This window comes from Somniosus microcephalus, chromosome 7 (assembly GCF_052327205.1).
Source record: "Somniosus microcephalus isolate GS21.2 chromosome 7, FLI_Smic_1.0, whole genome shotgun sequence".
Taxonomy (NCBI): Eukaryota; Metazoa; Chordata; class Chondrichthyes; order Squaliformes; family Somniosidae; genus Somniosus; species Somniosus microcephalus.
In genome coordinates this window covers 21,494,660-21,512,595 of record NC_140993.1, presented here as the reverse complement: position 1 = coordinate 21,512,595, position 17,936 = coordinate 21,494,660, and positions in this window count along the sequence as shown.

Here is a 17,936-nt window from a genome sequence, read left to right as displayed (position 1 = left end):
CCAATAGATTAGTCAAGCACGATTTACCCTTTGTAAATCCATGTTGACTCTGTCCTATCCTGTCCCCATTTGCTAAGTGCTCCGCTATTTCATCCTTAATGATGGACTCCAGCATTTTGCCCACAACTGATGTAAGGCTTACAGGTCTGTAATTACCTGCTTTTTCCCTACCCCCCTTTTTGAATAGTGGGGTAACGTTAGCTACCCTCCAATCCATCGGCACTGTTCCCGAGTCTAATGAATTCTGAAAAATCATCCTTAGTGCATCCGCTATCTCTAGGGCCACCTCCTTCAGTACCCTAGGATGCATGTTATCAGGCCCTGGGGATTTGTCCACCTTCAATCCCTTTAGCTTCCTTAACACCATATCCTTAGAGATATTGATTTGCGTCAGTTCCTCCTTTGCCAATGTCCCTATTTTTCCCGATATCCCAGGGAGGTTTTTTGTGTCTTCCTTCGTAAAGACTGACCCAAAGTATGCATTTAGTTGATCTGCCATTTCCTTATTTCCCATTATATATTCCCCCGTATCTGACTGCAATGGACCAACTTTGGTTTTCACCAGTCTTTTCCTTTTGATATACTTATAAAAGCTTTTGGAGTTAGTTTTTATATTTTCTGCCAGCTTGTTTTCGTAAGCTATTTTGCCCCTCTTGATTATGCCCTTTGCCCTCCTTTGCTCTATCTTAAACTGTTCCCAATCTTCCGCTCTGGCGCTTTTTTTGGCTATTTTATACGCCCTATCTTTGGATTTTATGCTGTCTCTAATTTCCCCTGTTATCCACGGTTGAGTCACCTTTTTAGATTTCCTTTTATGCCAGATTGGTATAAACAATTTTTGCAATTTTGTCATTCTATCTTTAAATGTTTGCCATTGTTTATCTACCTCCAGTCCTCCCAGGAACGTTGTCCAATCAGACCTACTCAGTTCCCGTCTCATGGCATCATAATTCCCCTTGTTTAAATTCAGGACCTTAGTCTCTGAGTCAATTTCTTCGCTCTCCATTTCGAGTGAGAAATCGATCATGTTATGATCGCTCTGACCCAAGGGTCCCCGTACAACAAGATTACTGATTAGTCCCTTCTCATTGCACAGTACCCAGTCCAATATAGCCTGTTCCCGAGTTGGTTCCTCGACATATTGATCCAGATAACCATCCCTCAAACACTCAAGGAATTCCTCCTCCTCATTATTTTTACTGATTAGGCTAGTCCAATCTATATGTAAGTTAAAGTCACCTATGATGACAGCTGTGCTCTTATTGCACGCTTCTCTAATTTCCCTCGTGATGCCCTCCCTAACCTCTATTTTACTATTTGGAGGCCTATATACCACTCCTATTAATGTTTTTCGCCCCTCGCTATTTCTTAGCTCCACCCATATAGATTCTGTATTAACTGAGTTAATATCCTTCCTTTCAATTGCATTTATCCCCTCTTTTACTAGCAATGCTACCCCTCCTCCCTTTCTTTTTTGTCGATCCTTCCTAAATACTGAATACCCCTGTATGTTAAGCTCCCAGCCCTGCTCACCCTGCAACCATGTTTCCGTAATCCCAATTAGATCATAATTATTAACCTCTATTTCCACAGCTAATTCATCTACCTTGTTCCTGATGCTTCTCGCATTAAGGTATAAAACCCTCAGGCTTTTTTTATGCTCACAATTTTTATGAATTAGTTTGGCCCTTCGTTTTTTGTTCCTCACCCTTTTACCATTTATTTCTGTCTGCCTTTCACTTTCCTCTATTTCACTACATAGGTTTCTAGCCCCCTGCCATACTAGTTTAAATGCTCCCGAACTGCTTTATCAAAAATTACCCCGAGAACATCAGTTCCATCTCTGCACAGGTGTAGACCGTCCCTTTTGTATAGGTCACACCTACCACAAAACTGGTTTTGAGCCACATCATTCTCAATAGACAGAACATAAGACCAGAAGAGCATAAGAAATAGGAGCAGGAGTCGGCCATTCGTTCCCTCGAGCCTGCTCCGCCATTCAATAAGGTCATGGCTGATCTTCGACCTCAACTCCATTTTCCCGCCCAATTCCATATCCCTTTGATTCCCTCAGAATCCAAAATTCTATCGATCTCAGTATTGAATATACTCAACGACTGAGCATCCACAGCCCTCTGGGGTAGAGAATTCCAAAGATTCACAATCCTCTGAGTGAAGACATTTCTCCTCATCTCAGTCCTAAATGGCCGACCGCTTATCCTGAGACTGTGACCCCTAATTCTAAACTCTCCAGCCAGGGGAAACAACCTCTCAGCATCTACCCTGTCAATCCCCCTCAGAATCTTATATGTTTCAATGAGATCACCTCTCATTCTTCTAAACTCCAGAGAGTATCGGCCCATTCTACACAATCTCTCCTCACAGGACAGCCCTTTCATCCCAGGAATCAATCTAGTGAACCTTTGCTGCACCGCCTCTAAGGCAAGTATATCCTTCCTTAGATAAGGAGACCCAAATTGTGCACAGTACTCCAGGTGTGGTCTCACCAAAGCCCTGTACAATTGTAGCAAGACTTCCTTACTCTTATACTCCAACCCCCTTGCAATTAAGGCCAACATGCCATTTGCCTTCCTAATTGCTTGCTGTACCTGCATGTTAACTTTCTGTGTTTCCTGTACAAGGACACCCAGGTCCCGTTGAACCAACATTTAATAGTTTTTCACCATTTAAAAATAACAGGATTGCCAGCAAGGTAGCCTGTCATCTCCCATGGCTGATCGCAAATATGTTTTTTATGAGCTTCAACTTCGAGAAGCTCCATTTGCTGCTCGCCACCGATAAATGCACGATTAATAGGATCCCGAGCGCTATCCATGTGTTTGGGAACTTGCTCTTGGAACTTGAAGTTTGCTCTTCTTGTGGAGCTCTACAGTGTGTTGGAAGCAAACTTTGGAGATCGCCAAGTTCTTCGCAGAGATCAACGCCATTAATGCCAGACCCTCTTGACCACGGTGTCCCCTGACCACGGCTCCCTGGACGGTCACCCACTTCACCCACGCGTAAGGCCAGCCCTGACTTCAGTCCTCAGTAGTTAGGCCCTTTTGGCTGCCTTGCGCCACTATGGATCAATTTCAAGATCCTTATCCTTAAAATTTAAATGTCTCCATGGTCTTGCCCCACTCAATGATCAACTTCATCCTTCTGTCCCTGCCTGCTCCTGTCACTTCTCTAACAATAATCTACTCCTAAATGTCATCCTTTTCCATACACCCCTTGTAGCCACCACTCTCTTAGCCACTTTCCCCCTGTCCTCTGGAACATCCTCTTGCCTCTTGTTTTCGAAAGCAACAAAAACAACAACTTGTATTTATATAGCACCTTTAATGTAGTAAAATGTCCCAAGGCGCTTCACAGGAGCGATTATCAAACAAAATTTGTCACCAAGCCACACAAGGTTATATTAGGGCAGATTGGTCAAAGAGCTAGGTTTTAAGGAGTGTCTTAAAGGGGGAAAGAGAGGTAGAGAGGCAGAGAGGTGTAGGGAGGGAATTCCAGAGCTCAGGGCCTTGGCAGCGATTGAAATCGGGGATGCTCAAGAGGCCAGAATTAGAGGAGCACAGAGATCTCGGAGGGTTGTGGGGCTGGAGGAGGTTACAGTGATAGGGAGGGGTGAGGCCAGGGAGGGATTTGAAGAGCATATTAAATGTTCATTTAATTTCTATGACTTTTTTCACTTTATCTCTAAAATCGATTTTATTATTAATGGTGTCCCTTTTCATTATCTGATCTGTGAAGTGGTCTGGGATATGTTCGGGCACGAAGAGCATCATATAAATGCAGGCTGCTGTCACTGTTGACCTCTGCACATTTTAGAAATGAATATTAATGCTCTTCAGAGGCAGAACATTTATCTATAATGGCACAAGTAAGAGTTTTTACATTGTAGCTAAAGTATGCGATATTAACCTCCGACATATGCATATTTCTGTAAAGGTCCATGAGTAGAATTTTCACGCTGTTATTCCAATATTACTGAAGAAGAAGAAGATTTACATTATAAAAAAGAAAGACTTGCAATTATATAGTGCCTTTCACGACCATCGGACGGCCCAAAGTGCTTTACAGCCAATTACAGTAAGTACTTTTGAAGTGTTGTCGCTGTTGTAATATAGGAGTGCAGAATTATATTTCAGGATGGTGTGTGACTTGGAGGGTAACTTGGAGGTGGTGGTGTTCCCATGCACCTGCTGCCCTTGTCCTTCTAGGTGGAGGAGGTCGCGGGTTTGGGAGGTGCTGTCGATGAAGCCTTGGCGAGTTGCTGCAGTCCATCTTGTAGATGGCACACACTGCAGCCACGGTGCGCTGGTGGTGGAGGGAGTGAATGTCGATCAAGTGGGCTGCTTTGTCCTGGGTGGTGTTGAGCTTCTTGAGTGTTGTTGGAGCTGCACTCATCCAGGCAAGTTGCAGATAGGTCTGATCCAGATTTTCCAATTGGTTCCATTACGATATCACGGAAAACCCAGTTAAAATAAATGAGTTACTACCAGCATTAAAATAATGCTGATCAGAATATCGACAGGCTCGACAAGGTAGATGCAGAGAGGATGTTTCCCCTCGTGGGGAAATCTAGAACTCGGGGGCACAGTTTCAAAATAAAGGGCCGCCCTTTTAGAACTGAGATGAGGAGGAATTTCTTCTCTCAGAGGGTCGTAAATCTGTGGAATTCTCTGCCCCAGAGAGCTGTGGAGGCTGGGTCATTAAATACATTTAAGGTGGAGATAGACAGAGTTTTGCAAGATAAGGGAGTGAAGGGTTATGGGGAGCGGGCAGGGAAGTGGCTTTGAGCCCAAGATCAGCCATGATCTTATTGAATGGCGGAGCAGGCTCGAGGGGCCAAGTGGCCTATTCCTGCTCCTATTTCTTATGTTCTTATGTTCTTCTGTAATACCTAGGCTGAACAGTCGTAAGGCGGGCAGTAAACAGTCAGACCATTACTGAAATGCCTGTATCACCCAACGCACAGACAGTCATGGTTATATGTGCGCAACAAAGTGGACCAAAACAGTATCTTCACCATGGGGATAAATTTACACTTCACCAAACTTGGGTGTGTGAGGAAGCAACAATCAGGTGTCACCTCAACAATTTCCTGTTGGAAGTGGCATCGTCCATACAAGAGGTCCACCTAAATATAGGCAGCATATTGTAATCAGATGCAAATAATGGGACTACATCACACTATTTCCAACAGTGGGAGAAATTCTCATTGAAATATGTTAGAAACTAGGGGTGCCTAAAAATTTAAACGGCGACATGAATAATGCTGTGTTTAAATGTTTTCCTGGAAAGCTTGCATTAGAATTTGAAACAGTCTTTTTAATCAGTTAGTGTTAGATCCGTGATTCTGAGAGTATGCTGTTATTCAATAACCACACGGATGCTGTAACTTAACAATAAACAGGTATTTACTGGAGGAGGGTAGTCTCAAGACTGGAAGTACAGAGGCATGCACAAAGCTTATATACAGGTGTGGTCACTGCCGGTACTACAGTATACAGGAGCTGTAAAAGTAGTTCTGTCTTAAAGGCACATACACTACAATTCCTCCCCTTTTAGATTAGTAGTACTCCTAATATTCAAATAACAATTAACACTTTAACATGTACATTAAACAACAATAGTCCATTTATAGATTCAGTCTTTGGGCGGCTTCCTGACCCTTTCGGGATAGCGCCTTTCCTGAGGTTCTTGTTCTTGGTGCAGAGGCGATTCTGACCCCTTTTCATCGGGTAGTTCATCGGGTTCCACTGCTACTGGTTCTGAGGTAGATGCTAACGGTATGTCAGGTTCATCCCCAGGTACTCGAGACATGGGGTTGACGCGTTCCTGTGACGCTAAGATCTGATCGACGTGGTGTCTCACAATGTTCTCCCCGACATCCACTGTGTACATTAAGGGCCCCTGCCTTGTGCATATCGTTCTGGGTTGCCATTTCTCTGTTCGATAGTCACGAGCCAAGACTGGTTGTCCTACATTGAAGCTCCTTGTCGGCTTCTCATTGATGTGCTGGAGTTGTTTGTCCTCAACATTTCTTCGCACATTTGGTCTGAGCAAGTCCAGACGAGATCTCAACCTTCGGTTAAAGAACATCATGGCCGGGGTCTGGTTGGTAACTGCATGTGTCGTGTTTCGGTAGGCTGATAAGAAATTGTCCATCTTATGCTGTAGTGGAATTTCATCATCGCACATGGCCTTTATCGCCTTCTTAAAGGTTTGTACGAACCTCTCAGCCAATCCATTTGTGGCTGGATGATACGGGGCAGATGTGTAATGCCTTACCCCATTCCTTCTCATAAATTTTTGAAACTCTTCGGACACAAACTGTGGTCCATTATCAGAGCAAATCTGCTCTGGCAAACCGTTTCTGGCAAATATGGTCCGTAGGACTGCAATCGTTTTCTCTGTAGTGGTTGAAGACATTATTATCACCTCAGGCCACTTTGAATGAGCATCAACTGCTATTAAGAACATTCAGTCCATGAATGGATCAGCGAAATCAATATGCACCCATTGCCATGGAGAGGAGGGCCACTCCCATGGGTGTAGAGGGGCATGTGGTGGTGCATTTTGGACCTTCTGGCATCCTAAGCAGCTCTTAGTTAGGTCTTCGATTTGTTGATCAATTCCCGGCCACCACACATAAGCCCTAGCAAGGCTTTTCATTTTCACTCCCCCCAGATGACCTTCATGTAGCTCATTTAGCACTCTCTCCCTTAACTTGGGTGGAATCACCACTCGGGATCCACACATCACTGTCCCCTGGCATACTGACAGCTGTTCTCTTCTGGATGAGAATGCTGGCAACAGTGAGTCGCCATGTGTTGGCCATCCCCTCACCGTCAAATCATATACCCGAGACAGCGTCGGATCATTGCGGGTCTCTTTCTCTATATCCGCGTTCGTTACTGGCAATCGTTCAATTATTGATGAATAAAATATCTCGATAGGGTCCACTGCTGGTGCTTCCTCCACAGTAGGCAGTGGCAGGCGCGATAGCCCATCAGCGTTCCCATGCTGTTTCGTGCCTTTATATTCTATTTCATGTTGATTCGCCCCTAGAAACAGGGACCATCTTTGTAACCGTTGTGCAGTCATCACTGGAACGCCCTTCTTAGGATTAAAGATGGAGACAAGTGGTTGGTGGTCAGTCAGCAAGGTGAACTTCTGCCCATGCAGATAGTGGTTGAATTTTTTTACTCCCCATACTAGGCTGAGGGCCTCCCTGTCAATCTGGGCGTAGTTGTGCTCGGCTGAGGTTAGTGACCGAGACGCAAAGTCTAATGGCCTCTCCAACCCGTCTGGGAATTTGTGCGACAGCACCGCTCCAATACCATAGGGTGATGCATCACATGCCAAAGGAATTGGTAGTGCTGGGTTGAAATGGACCAACACCTCTTTTGATGTGATCAATTCTTTACACTTCTGGAAAGCTCGTCTACATTCGTCATCCCACTTCCATGGTACCCCTGTTTGCAGTAGGGTGTTCAGTGGGTGTAATGCCGTAGACAAATTTGGTAAGAACTTGTGGTAGTAGTTTACCAGCCCGAGGAACGACCTCAGTTGTGAAACATTTTCCGGTGCTGGAGCCTTGACTACTGCCTCAATCTTGTCAGGGGACTTATGTAACCCCTCTTCATCGATGACGTGGCCACAATACGAGATCTGTTTCTGGAAAAACTCACACTTGTGGCGATTAGCTCGTAGCCCATACTCCTTTAATCTGGTGAGCACCTTCTCCAAGTTGGCGAGGTGATCACTGTCATTTTCGCCCGTGACCAAGATGTCGTCCAAATAACACTGGGTCCCTGGAATCCCTTGCAGTACCTGATCCATTGCCCTTTGCCAGATAGCCGGAGCCGAGGCTACTCCGAACACCAGTCGGTTGTATTGATAGAGACCTTTATGAGTGTTAATCGTAAGGTATTGTTTCGAAGCTTCTTCTACCTCCATTTGCAAGTACGCCTGGGCTAGATCAATTTTGGTGAAGCGTTTACCTCCAGATAGCGAGGCGAAAATATCCTCAATTCGTGGAAGTGGATATTGTACCGTGTGAAGGACTGGGTTCACTGGCATCTTAAAATCCCCACAGATGCGGACCTTCTTTAGTACCCCAGGTGTATTACTCAACGACCTCTTCATTACAGGAACGATGGGTGTAGCCCACTCGCTCCAGTCCACTTTGGGCAGTACTCCTGAACGTTCCAACCCTTCCAGCTCTGCTTCAACAGCTGGTCTGATCGCATAAGGCACTGGTCTGGCCTTAAGAAACTTTGGGCTTGCATTTTCCTCTATTTTAATCGTTGCTGTTATGCCTTTTAGTGTTCCTAGTCCCTCCTGGAACACTTCTTTTGCGTCAGTTAGCATCTTTGACAGTCGTCCAGGTGTGACATCGTCATCCTTTTTGGCCTCAACCTTCAGTGCCTGTATGGAATGCCAATCTAATTGTATCTTCCGGATCCATTCACGTCCTAGCAGTGGTGGTCCTCCATCTGGCAATACATATATATCCATTTTAGGTATTTCCTGGCCTTTATATATCACTTTCACCCTTATTTTTCCTTTGGGGTGGACTTTTTGCCCCGTATACATCTTCAAGACAATCTCTGTAGCTTTCAAGAGTACATGTGAAAATAGCCGCTTGTAGTCCCTTTGGTTTATGACTGTTAGGGCTGATCCTGTGTCCAATTCCATTTTCACTTGGACTCCATCTATCTTGAGTGTAACCCAGATAGTCTGGTGATCCTCCATTTCGGTTACCTTATGTAGTTTCAGACAACCCAGCTCCTTGTTTCCGGAGTCTGTGTCACTTTTCTGTTGGTCTGAACTACTGTCCATCACCTGGTGTATCTTTTTGTACTTCTCCTGTGGAGATTTCTTACTGTTGGTTTTCTTCCCAGACCTGCAGACTCTTGCTATGTGTCCTGCTTTTCCACACTGTCTGCACACTTGGTCCTTGAACCAACAATCCTCCTGGTCATGTGTTGTTCTGCCGCAGCGATAGCACTTCCCTGTTCCATAGGACATTTCATTGGTGCCATATTCTTGCGGTCTCCGTTGTATCTCTGCAGCGCCCCTTGCGGCTGCTTCGTGTGATACTGCCATACTGAAAGCCTTGTCCAGCGTAAGATCCTTTTCTGATAGAAGCCGTTTTTGGGTTCCTTCACTTTGTAGCCCACACACAAACTTGTCCCGTAACGTTTCTGCTAGTCCCGCTCCAAACTGGCAGTGTTTCGATAGCTTGCGCAGTTCCGTTAGGTACTCAGCATTGCTTTCGTCTTTGCGTTGGTTCCTTTTATGGAACTTAAATCTTTCTGCTATCAGCAGCGGTGTGGGGTTTAAGTGGTCCTGTAGGATTTCTACTATGCTTTCGAAATTCTTGTTCACCGGCTTCTCTGGGGTTATTAGATTTCGCAGTAACCCATAATTTTTTGCACCCATGGAATTTAACAAAACCAGTGCTTTACTAGCATCTGGCACTTCATTCGCCCTGCAGTACACCTCAATACGTTCCACATATGTCACCCAATCTTCGATTTCATTGTCGAACGTAGAGATACTGCCACTCTTCGGCATCCCTGGGTGTGATTTAACTGTCAAAAATGGCATCTCCCGCGCTTCCCCTTCTTCTCCGCTGGCACAAAATGGCATCTCCCGCGCTTTCCTTCCTTCCCGCGCTCGCCCTTCTTCTCCGCTGCGGCTTCTAAAAATGGCATCTCCCGCGCTCTTCCTTCTTCTCTGCGGCTCAATGGCGTCTCCCGCACTCTCCCTTCTTCTCCCCACAGACCCTGTTCAGCCCGTGAGCTCTGGCTGTGCTCTGCGCCTTCTTCTTTTTATTTTTTTTATTTTTTTCGATGCCGCTCGGTCTTGAACCCGGCTGTTGCTTTACCCTCTCTCTCTCCGGTTTGTTTTTTTTTTTTTCTCGACTCCGCTCGGTTTTCAACACCCAGCTTCGCTCTGTGCGCTTCACCCTCTGTCTTACCCCGTCGACGCTGCTCGGCTTTCTCTCCGCCGTCGGTCGGCTCCAGCCGCCGCTGCCCGGGAAGGGTCTGCGCTGGACCTGTCGTCAGTCTCTTGCTGATCGTCGTGGCTGGGGAACCAAGCCCGGCTCTCCACAGCCTCCCCTGCGATGTTCACTCTCTGCCTGATGGCTGGGCGGTTTCTCGTGGTCGACGCCCGTGTTCCTGGCCTCGACTTTTTTTCTTTTTTTTTAGTCGCAGGTAGATTCGAATTGACACTCGTCGCCACTGTTAGATCCGTGATTCTGAGGGTATGCTGTAATTCAATAACCACACGGATGCTGTAACTTAACAATAAACGGGTATTTACTGGAGGAGGGTAGTCTCAAGACTGGGGGTACAGAGGCATGCGCAAAGCTTATATACAGGTGTGGTCACTGCCGGTACTACAGTATACAGGAGCTGTAAAAGTAGTTCTGTCTTAAAGGCACATACACTACAGTTAGATTAGGTGAAACATAAACATTCCACACGGGGGCCCATAGGATGGTCCTGCCAGGCTAGTTATCTGTTGCTTGTAAGTTAGGGTTTTGGCTTTGTTATGTATCGTTGTTAATGGGCCGTGGAGGCGGGATTGGAGGCGTGTGGGGGGTTAAAATCGCGAAACCGGGTTCCCAAGCCCATCTCGCACCCAACCCGCCTCCATGCCAGTTTCAAAGGAGGCGGGTACCCGCCCCACACTGGGACCCGCCTCCCTGAGGCGGGAAGGGGATTAGTGCCAATTAACTGCCTGTTAACAGGTAGTTAACAGGCAGTTTTTAGCCTAATCCCTATTTTTAATGTTGAAGTGTGGGATTCCCGATGGCTCCAAACCACGCAAAGTTAGAGGAGGCGGACCGTCGGGATGAAGGACTTGGAGGGATCGAGATGTCCGGTGTTCAGGTGAGTGATGGGTGCATGAGTGCAAAGGTTAAGTGTGTTTGGTGTGTGTAAAGTGTTTAAAGAAGTTTAAATTACCTTTACTTACATTTACAGCCTTCCTTCCTTCAGGTCTTGGGAGACCCTCATCTCACCGGCACAGAAAGCACAATGCGAGTTGTCAAAAATTGCAGCATTCAGCTTTCTGTTCTGGAGAGATCTCTAAATCAGCCTGAGAGGAAGGAATTAACTTAGTGTACAGATTGTCAGTGTTTGACAGTTTCAAACAGCTGTCAAACACTGATATTTCATCTGTCAAAAGGTCTTCTCTACCACAGAAGACAGTTGAGGCCAATTCATTAAATATATTCAAGAAGGAGTTAGATATATTTCTTAAGGCTAAGGGGATCAAGGGATATGGGGAGAAAGCAGGGACAGGGTACTGAATTTGGATGATTAGCCATGATCGCATTGAATGGCGGAGCAGGCTCGAGGGGCCGAATGGCCTACTCCTGCTCCTATCTTCTATGTTTCTATGTTTCTATGTGACGTCACCTGTTGCCGAATGGCCCTTAATTGGCCTGCTGAGCCCACTGGGCGGTCTCAACAAGGTCTATCAAGTCAAAATCGCGTGGGTTGCCTAGAACTCGATGGAGGCGGGACTACAACACTGAAAGTTGTAGTCCCGCCTCCTACCCGACTCCTCAATGAAAATCCAGCCCATAGAATCTATGTGGGAACATGATGAGGCTATGAGGAGACAACTGAAGGGAATTTTAACCAAAATAAATAAGGGAGGTTCAGACCAAATTCAAGAATTGCAAGAAGCACTAAAAACAACCTTAGAAATGGTACACAATTTTCAAGAGATTCAGGACAAGGTTAATGAGATAATCAAAGAATCTGAAGGAAGTAAGTATCAGTTCTCTAAGGGTATCACTTGTGCTATGTATGGGAGTTTCCTACTGGATCAGGTACAGAAGGGTCTGACGGACATCAAAAATAATCAGATACCCAACTTTGTGAATGACAGACATTTAGAGAAATGGTTTAACAAGACTGAACCATGGTGTACTGCTAGGAAACATGGGTTAGCTTACTATGCCAAATTACCATGCCCAGGTGGGGAGAATAATTATTATCTAGACCCCCAAAAGCATTCTCATACCAGTAGTCCTATGGTTGCCGCGATTGAACGAGACAAATAAGTGGGAAGGGTTCAAGGTCGAATCAATAGGATCTATGGAAGGGAAGGTACACAAACAGCATGCAGAATATCCACACTACTTGATTAAGCAGGGCATGACCTGGAAGGCCCCTAAGTTAGATTGTTGCACTAAGAATAAAGGATCATGGCTGTGTAGATGTGACAGTCTTGAGCCTGGGATACCAGCATGTGGGTTCACTGTAGATGAAGAATCACCTACTTGCACCATCCAAGTACAAACATGGAGCAATAACCACACTCTGGTCAGTTATTTAAGCCAGGGGCGTTATTGTGTGACCACTTCTGCTACCCAATATACCCATGGGCTAGACATCTGTCAGGTCAGACGGCCAACCTTCTGCTTAAGACCTCTTGAAATGACTAGAGTAGGAAATGCCCATTTGATTCCCGTAAGAACTCACCATATAACCCAAATGCAAGTAAATATTACTATGCAGCAGGAGGCCCTAGGGGCAGTGGTAAAATTTGGACATCCAATTCCACCACTATCCCTCAGTTTAAAGTCTATCATTGAAAGAAGTAGTACCTCACAGAAACATTTGGCTAAAATGCAGCAAGACAATGCCCAAATTGAGAAAGCAATAAGCAAGTTAGGGGACCACAGGTGGTGGGAAGTAGCTTATAATGCCAGTCAGCATTCCTGGGCAAGAATGGTATCAGCAGCCCTAATAATTGCTCAATGCCTGGTCTTAATAGTTGTCATGTTATTTGAGATGCTTGACACGTCGATTGAACCGTCGAACCAATAATTTAGAGTTGGCACGGTTGGTAGAGATTTGTAAATGAGACATCGAAATAGAGTTTTTCTCCCTCTCAAGGTGGGGACTGTTAGAAACTAGGGGTACCTAAAAATGTACATGGCTACATGAATAATACTGTGTTTAAATGGTAAGTTTCATTTTCCTGGAAAGCTTGCATTAGAATTTGAGACAGTGTTTTTAATCAGTTAGATTAGGTGAAATATAAACATTCCACACGGGGGCCCATAGGATGGCCCTGCCAGGCTAGTTATCTGTTGTTTGTAAGTTAGGGTTTTGACTTTATTGATGTATCTTTAATTTGGCCAGTGAAGACCCAACCTATGTTTCTTTCATTATTACTAATAACCATATTATAATCTCCACAGATAGAATTTGGAGTTTTGTTTAGCAAAACTGCTTGTGAAGATAATTAAAAGTTAATTAGGAAAAGGCATAGAATGAAAGGAATTTGAGGAGGCTGAGGTATCCATCTTAGAATGGACCATTTGTTAGATGAAGGTGAGATAGCCCAAGCAGCTGCAAGTTGCTATGTATTTTTGAAAGTGAAAGAAAAGTATAAAGCAACAGCTATTGAACACTGAAAGCAGCGCAAAACCATAATTCATGGGAATGTAAAATAGTCAGAGAAAAGTTCACAGCAGAAAAAGGGAGTAAATCATAGACCTTACTTGTGAAGGTCAGAATGGTGAGATAGCGACTGGGTAATGTGCGACAGCTCTGACTGGGGCTTTGTACTTGCTGGGTTAAGGAGGGAGAGAGTAAAAAGAGATAAGATGGATTCCAATGGAGGAACCTTCAAAATGTAAAAACAAGGATCAAGTAATGAGACCGTCTTTTGGGGAGGGCTTTCATCCAAGCACCAAGACAAAGAACTTGAGCTGTCATTGGTTGATGAAGTTTTGGAGGAACCTCAATAGGTTAAATGGTCTTGTCAATAACTTGGCCTCAGGCCCACCCCTAAAAAGAGAATAAAAAGTGACACCCCAAGGGCTTGCACACAGACTGTGGAAGGGAGAGCCAAACAGAAGTTAAAAAGAGAAGTTGGGCTGGTCGAACACTCTTTTGAGAGTGATCCCATGCTCACCATTGAAGGCCCGAGAGAGAGAGAGAGAGAGAGACCAGAAGCCAGAGAACTGTTCACGCACACCAGCCGTCTGTCTGATCGGGTCCGGTACAAGCTGCTTGTCACGGTCGTATGTTTTTGCTGTATCACTAGTGTGTTATATTCCATCCTAAACTCTGATTAAACACAATGGCCTAGGAATTCAGTTGGTTGCGCCAGCCATTAGCGCCTTAGGAGGAGTAGATGTCGGGCGCTAGGCGGGTAGCGCCCGGGCGCAGCGCGATCTGCGCCTCGCCCCAACTTCACTCAAGATTTAGCGGCGGCGCAAAGTCTTTGCGCGCGCTCAGCTGCGCGCGCAGATCATGACGTCATTTCCTCGTGCAACGCCCTTTGTGCGCCCCCAACCGGAACTTCAGTGGCAACGCCCCATTGTGCGCCTAGCGCCCCTAGCGACTGTTAGAGTGGAACGGTGCTCAGCCGATGCGGGGCGCGGGGGGCGCAAATTAAAGGGCACTCCTCCTGCAATATAAAAGGCTGCCATTTCGCAGCACACATTCTTGCGAAACGGATCTTTGGAGAGAGACCAAGGTAGATAGCTTTCTGCTTTGGCCCAACACTCGGACAGGTACTTCTGGCTTCAGGCCACAGCTTTCCACTAGTCTTTGCCTTCATTGACATCTCATTGTTTGCCAGCATATTATGGGGGCTGCAATGGGTGTCAACGCTGGCTTTCTCAATTACATCCAAAGGGCTCACAGACGCCGTGAGAGAGTGGCAGCCCTGGCTAGACGGAGAGGGGGCAACAGGCGTCGGCAAAGGAGGCCTTACCCACCCAGGGTATACGGCCAGCAGTTCTCCTATCTCAACATGTCTGACGAGCAGTGTGTTCAGAGGCTGCGATTCAGAAGGGAGGTGGTCACAGAGATCTGCCAGCTGCTTGGCGGTGATCTGCAGCCACAGCTGAGGAGCAGGACGTCTCTGTCGGTGGCAGTGAAGGTGACGGTGACTCTCAACTTCTATGGCACCGGCTCCTTCCAATCCGCTACTGAGGACATTGCCAACATCTCCCAGTTCGCCATGCATTGCTGCATCCGCCAGGTGACCAATGTCCTTTTCAAAAGGAGACGTCAGTTCATCTCCTTCTCCATGGCCCTTGCCAAGCAGCAACAGCGTGCAATGGGCTTTGCAGCATTCGCGGGCTTCCCCATGGTGCAGGGCGCCATTGACTGCACGCATGTGGCTTTGCGGGCACCTCTGGAGAATGCCGAGGATTACCGCAACTGGAAGGGCTACCATTCGCTGAACGTCCAGCTGGTGTGTGACCACAGGCAGCTCATCCTAGCTGTCAATGCCCGCTTTCCAGGCAGCAGCCACGATGCCTTCATCCTGCACCAGACTTCTGTGGCAGACATGTTCCAGGCACAGCCTCACCCACGAGGATGGCTTATCGGGGACAAAGGCTATCCTTTGTGTACCTGGCTGATGACCCCGCTCCGTGCACCCAGCACCCCTGCTGAAGAGGGATACAACGAGAGCCATCAAGCGACCAGGAACATCATCGAACAAACAATCGGCATCCTGAAGCAACGGTTCCGCTGTCTGGATCGTTCCGGTGGAGCCCTCCAGTATTCGCCGGAGCGAGTCTCCCATTTCGTGGTCGTTTGCTGCATGCCGCACAACCTGGCTATCCGCAGGACTCAGCCACTGCCACCACAGATTGGAGGACCACCTGAGGAGGAGGAGCAGGAGGAGGAGGAGGAGGATCAGCACAGGAGGGAGGCAGAAAGTGCAAGGGCCGCCCGTCGCCGGCTTATTGAACGTCGGTTCTAGGCCCCCTCTCAGGGACTGGCTTGTGCCAATGTCAGCAGATGAATGTAGCCGCTCCACAAGCCCTCAGCCGAGCAGGGCAACCAGGACTTAACCAAAAAACCATGCACACTGCAATTTAACAACAATAATTTATTGAAAACCTCTGCCCTTCCCACATTACATGCTCATGTGGAGAAGCCCCCTCCAAAAACACAAAACTACCAGTCTCGGCCTTACAAAAAGAAAGAAAGACACCAGTCTCGGCCGTACACAAAGAAAGAAAGACACCAGTCTCGGCCTTACACAAAGAAAGAAAGACACCAGTCTCGGCCTTACACAAAAACAACTGCACCAGTGTCGGCCTTACAACAAGCACCAGGCATTTGTGCATACCTCTACTTTTTGCCCTGCGAGGGCGATGCCTTTCGCATCCTTGCCTGGCCCCTGCCCGCCCTGCAGCTCCTCCTCAATGGGAGCCCAGTGGCTGCAGCAAGGCTGGGGGAAGGCTGCTGAGGGGCAGATGGCGTGACGGCAGATGCCCTTGGGGGTCGGCCTGCACCAGCTCTGGCCTTGGCTGCTGACTGCTCCAACTCTGGCTGGGCGGCAGCAGTCTGTCCAGCAGCTCGTGGCAGCTGCAATGGCGGAGTGGCAGTGTCGGCTGCAGGAATGGTGGCAACCTGGCAGATTGCAGGTGCTCGCTGGTCGCCTGAGACATTGGCACTCGCACGGGCCAGCACTGCAGCATGCGCAGCAAACAGCTGAAGAACAGACTGCTGGGCTGCTGCTGCGCGGTGAGTGCCCTGGCGATGCCTGGCTGATCCAGCGAGGGTGGCAGCAGTTAGTGCCTGTGTGGCCCTGGTCTGTGTCCGCATGACACCAGCCAGTGAATGGACGGCACGACTGAGCAGTTGGCTAGAAGCCGACTGTGCTGCCGCGAAGTCCTGCAGACTCCTGGCCTGTGCTGCCGCGAAGTCCTGCAGACTCCTGGCCTGTGCTGCACTGAATAGTTCCAGACTCCTGGCCTGTGCTGCACTGAATTGTTGCAGACTCCTGGCCTGTGCTGCTCCGAATTCCTGCACACTCCTTGACAGACACTCTATGGAGTCAGGCATCCTTGCCACTGCAGCCATGAGCTCAGTGTGCCTGCGCTCAGCCTGGACGGCCATTTCCTCTAGGAGGCGCACCTCCTCTGCGTTGACCGTCACAGGACTGGAGGCTGCACTCACCCTCTGGGTAGAAGTCCGCCGAGCTTCCCCACCCCTCCCGCGTTGCTGCAGGCCGCTGGGCCCCGGAGCTTCACTCTCCTCCGACCCTTCCCCCCGGCTCCCCTCCAGGGAAGACGTGTCCCCTACATCGCCATGGGCTGGCGCAGCTGAGGGTGGCACTGATGGGCCGGCTTCCTCTTCCTCCTCCTCGTCTTCCGAAGGGCTGACAGTGGCAGCTTGAGGGCCCGCCTCCTCACCTGGCGATTCACCATCTGAAAGCAGGAAGGCACAAGAGTAGCTTTAGAGTGAGGACAGGGCGGCAGCGAGGGAGGCATGAGTGGTGCCATTCACCGCATTGGTCGGACAGTGGCAAAGGATGCTGATCTGATGCGCAAGTGGAACGAGAGAGGTCCAAAAGGTGATGCCCTTACCATTGGTGCCCAGAACAGGGTCGGCATCTCCACTGGCGACGGGGCCAATCAGCCGGCCTCCCATAATGTGCTCCACACGCTGGTCGAGATCGGAGAGCTCTTTGAGGTCAGGACGGCCTCCGCCGGTCTCAGTTCGGTTGCGCCGGTTGTGCGCAACCTTGGCCTGCAAGAGAAAGGACGGCCTCTAAGTACAGTGTGTAGCCCTGACCTTGTCTGCACTGCCTCCCATGGTCGAATAGCTTGGACAGTGTGTAGTCCTGATCTTGTCTGCAATGCCTCCCATGGTCGAATAGCTTGGACAGTGTGTAGCCCTGATCTTGTCTGCAATGCCTCCCATGGTCGAATAGCTTGGACAGTGTGTAGCCCTGGTCTTGTCTGCAATGCCTCCCATGGTCGAATAGCTTGGACAGTGTGTAAAGTGCTGAATGTGCAATTGATTTTCATGCCAGTCCCATAGCTGCTGGATGAGGGCTGGCCATTAGGGCTTTCAGGTCCCTTTGCCCATAATGTGAGGTGCACATGCAAGGGTGAGGAGGACACTGGA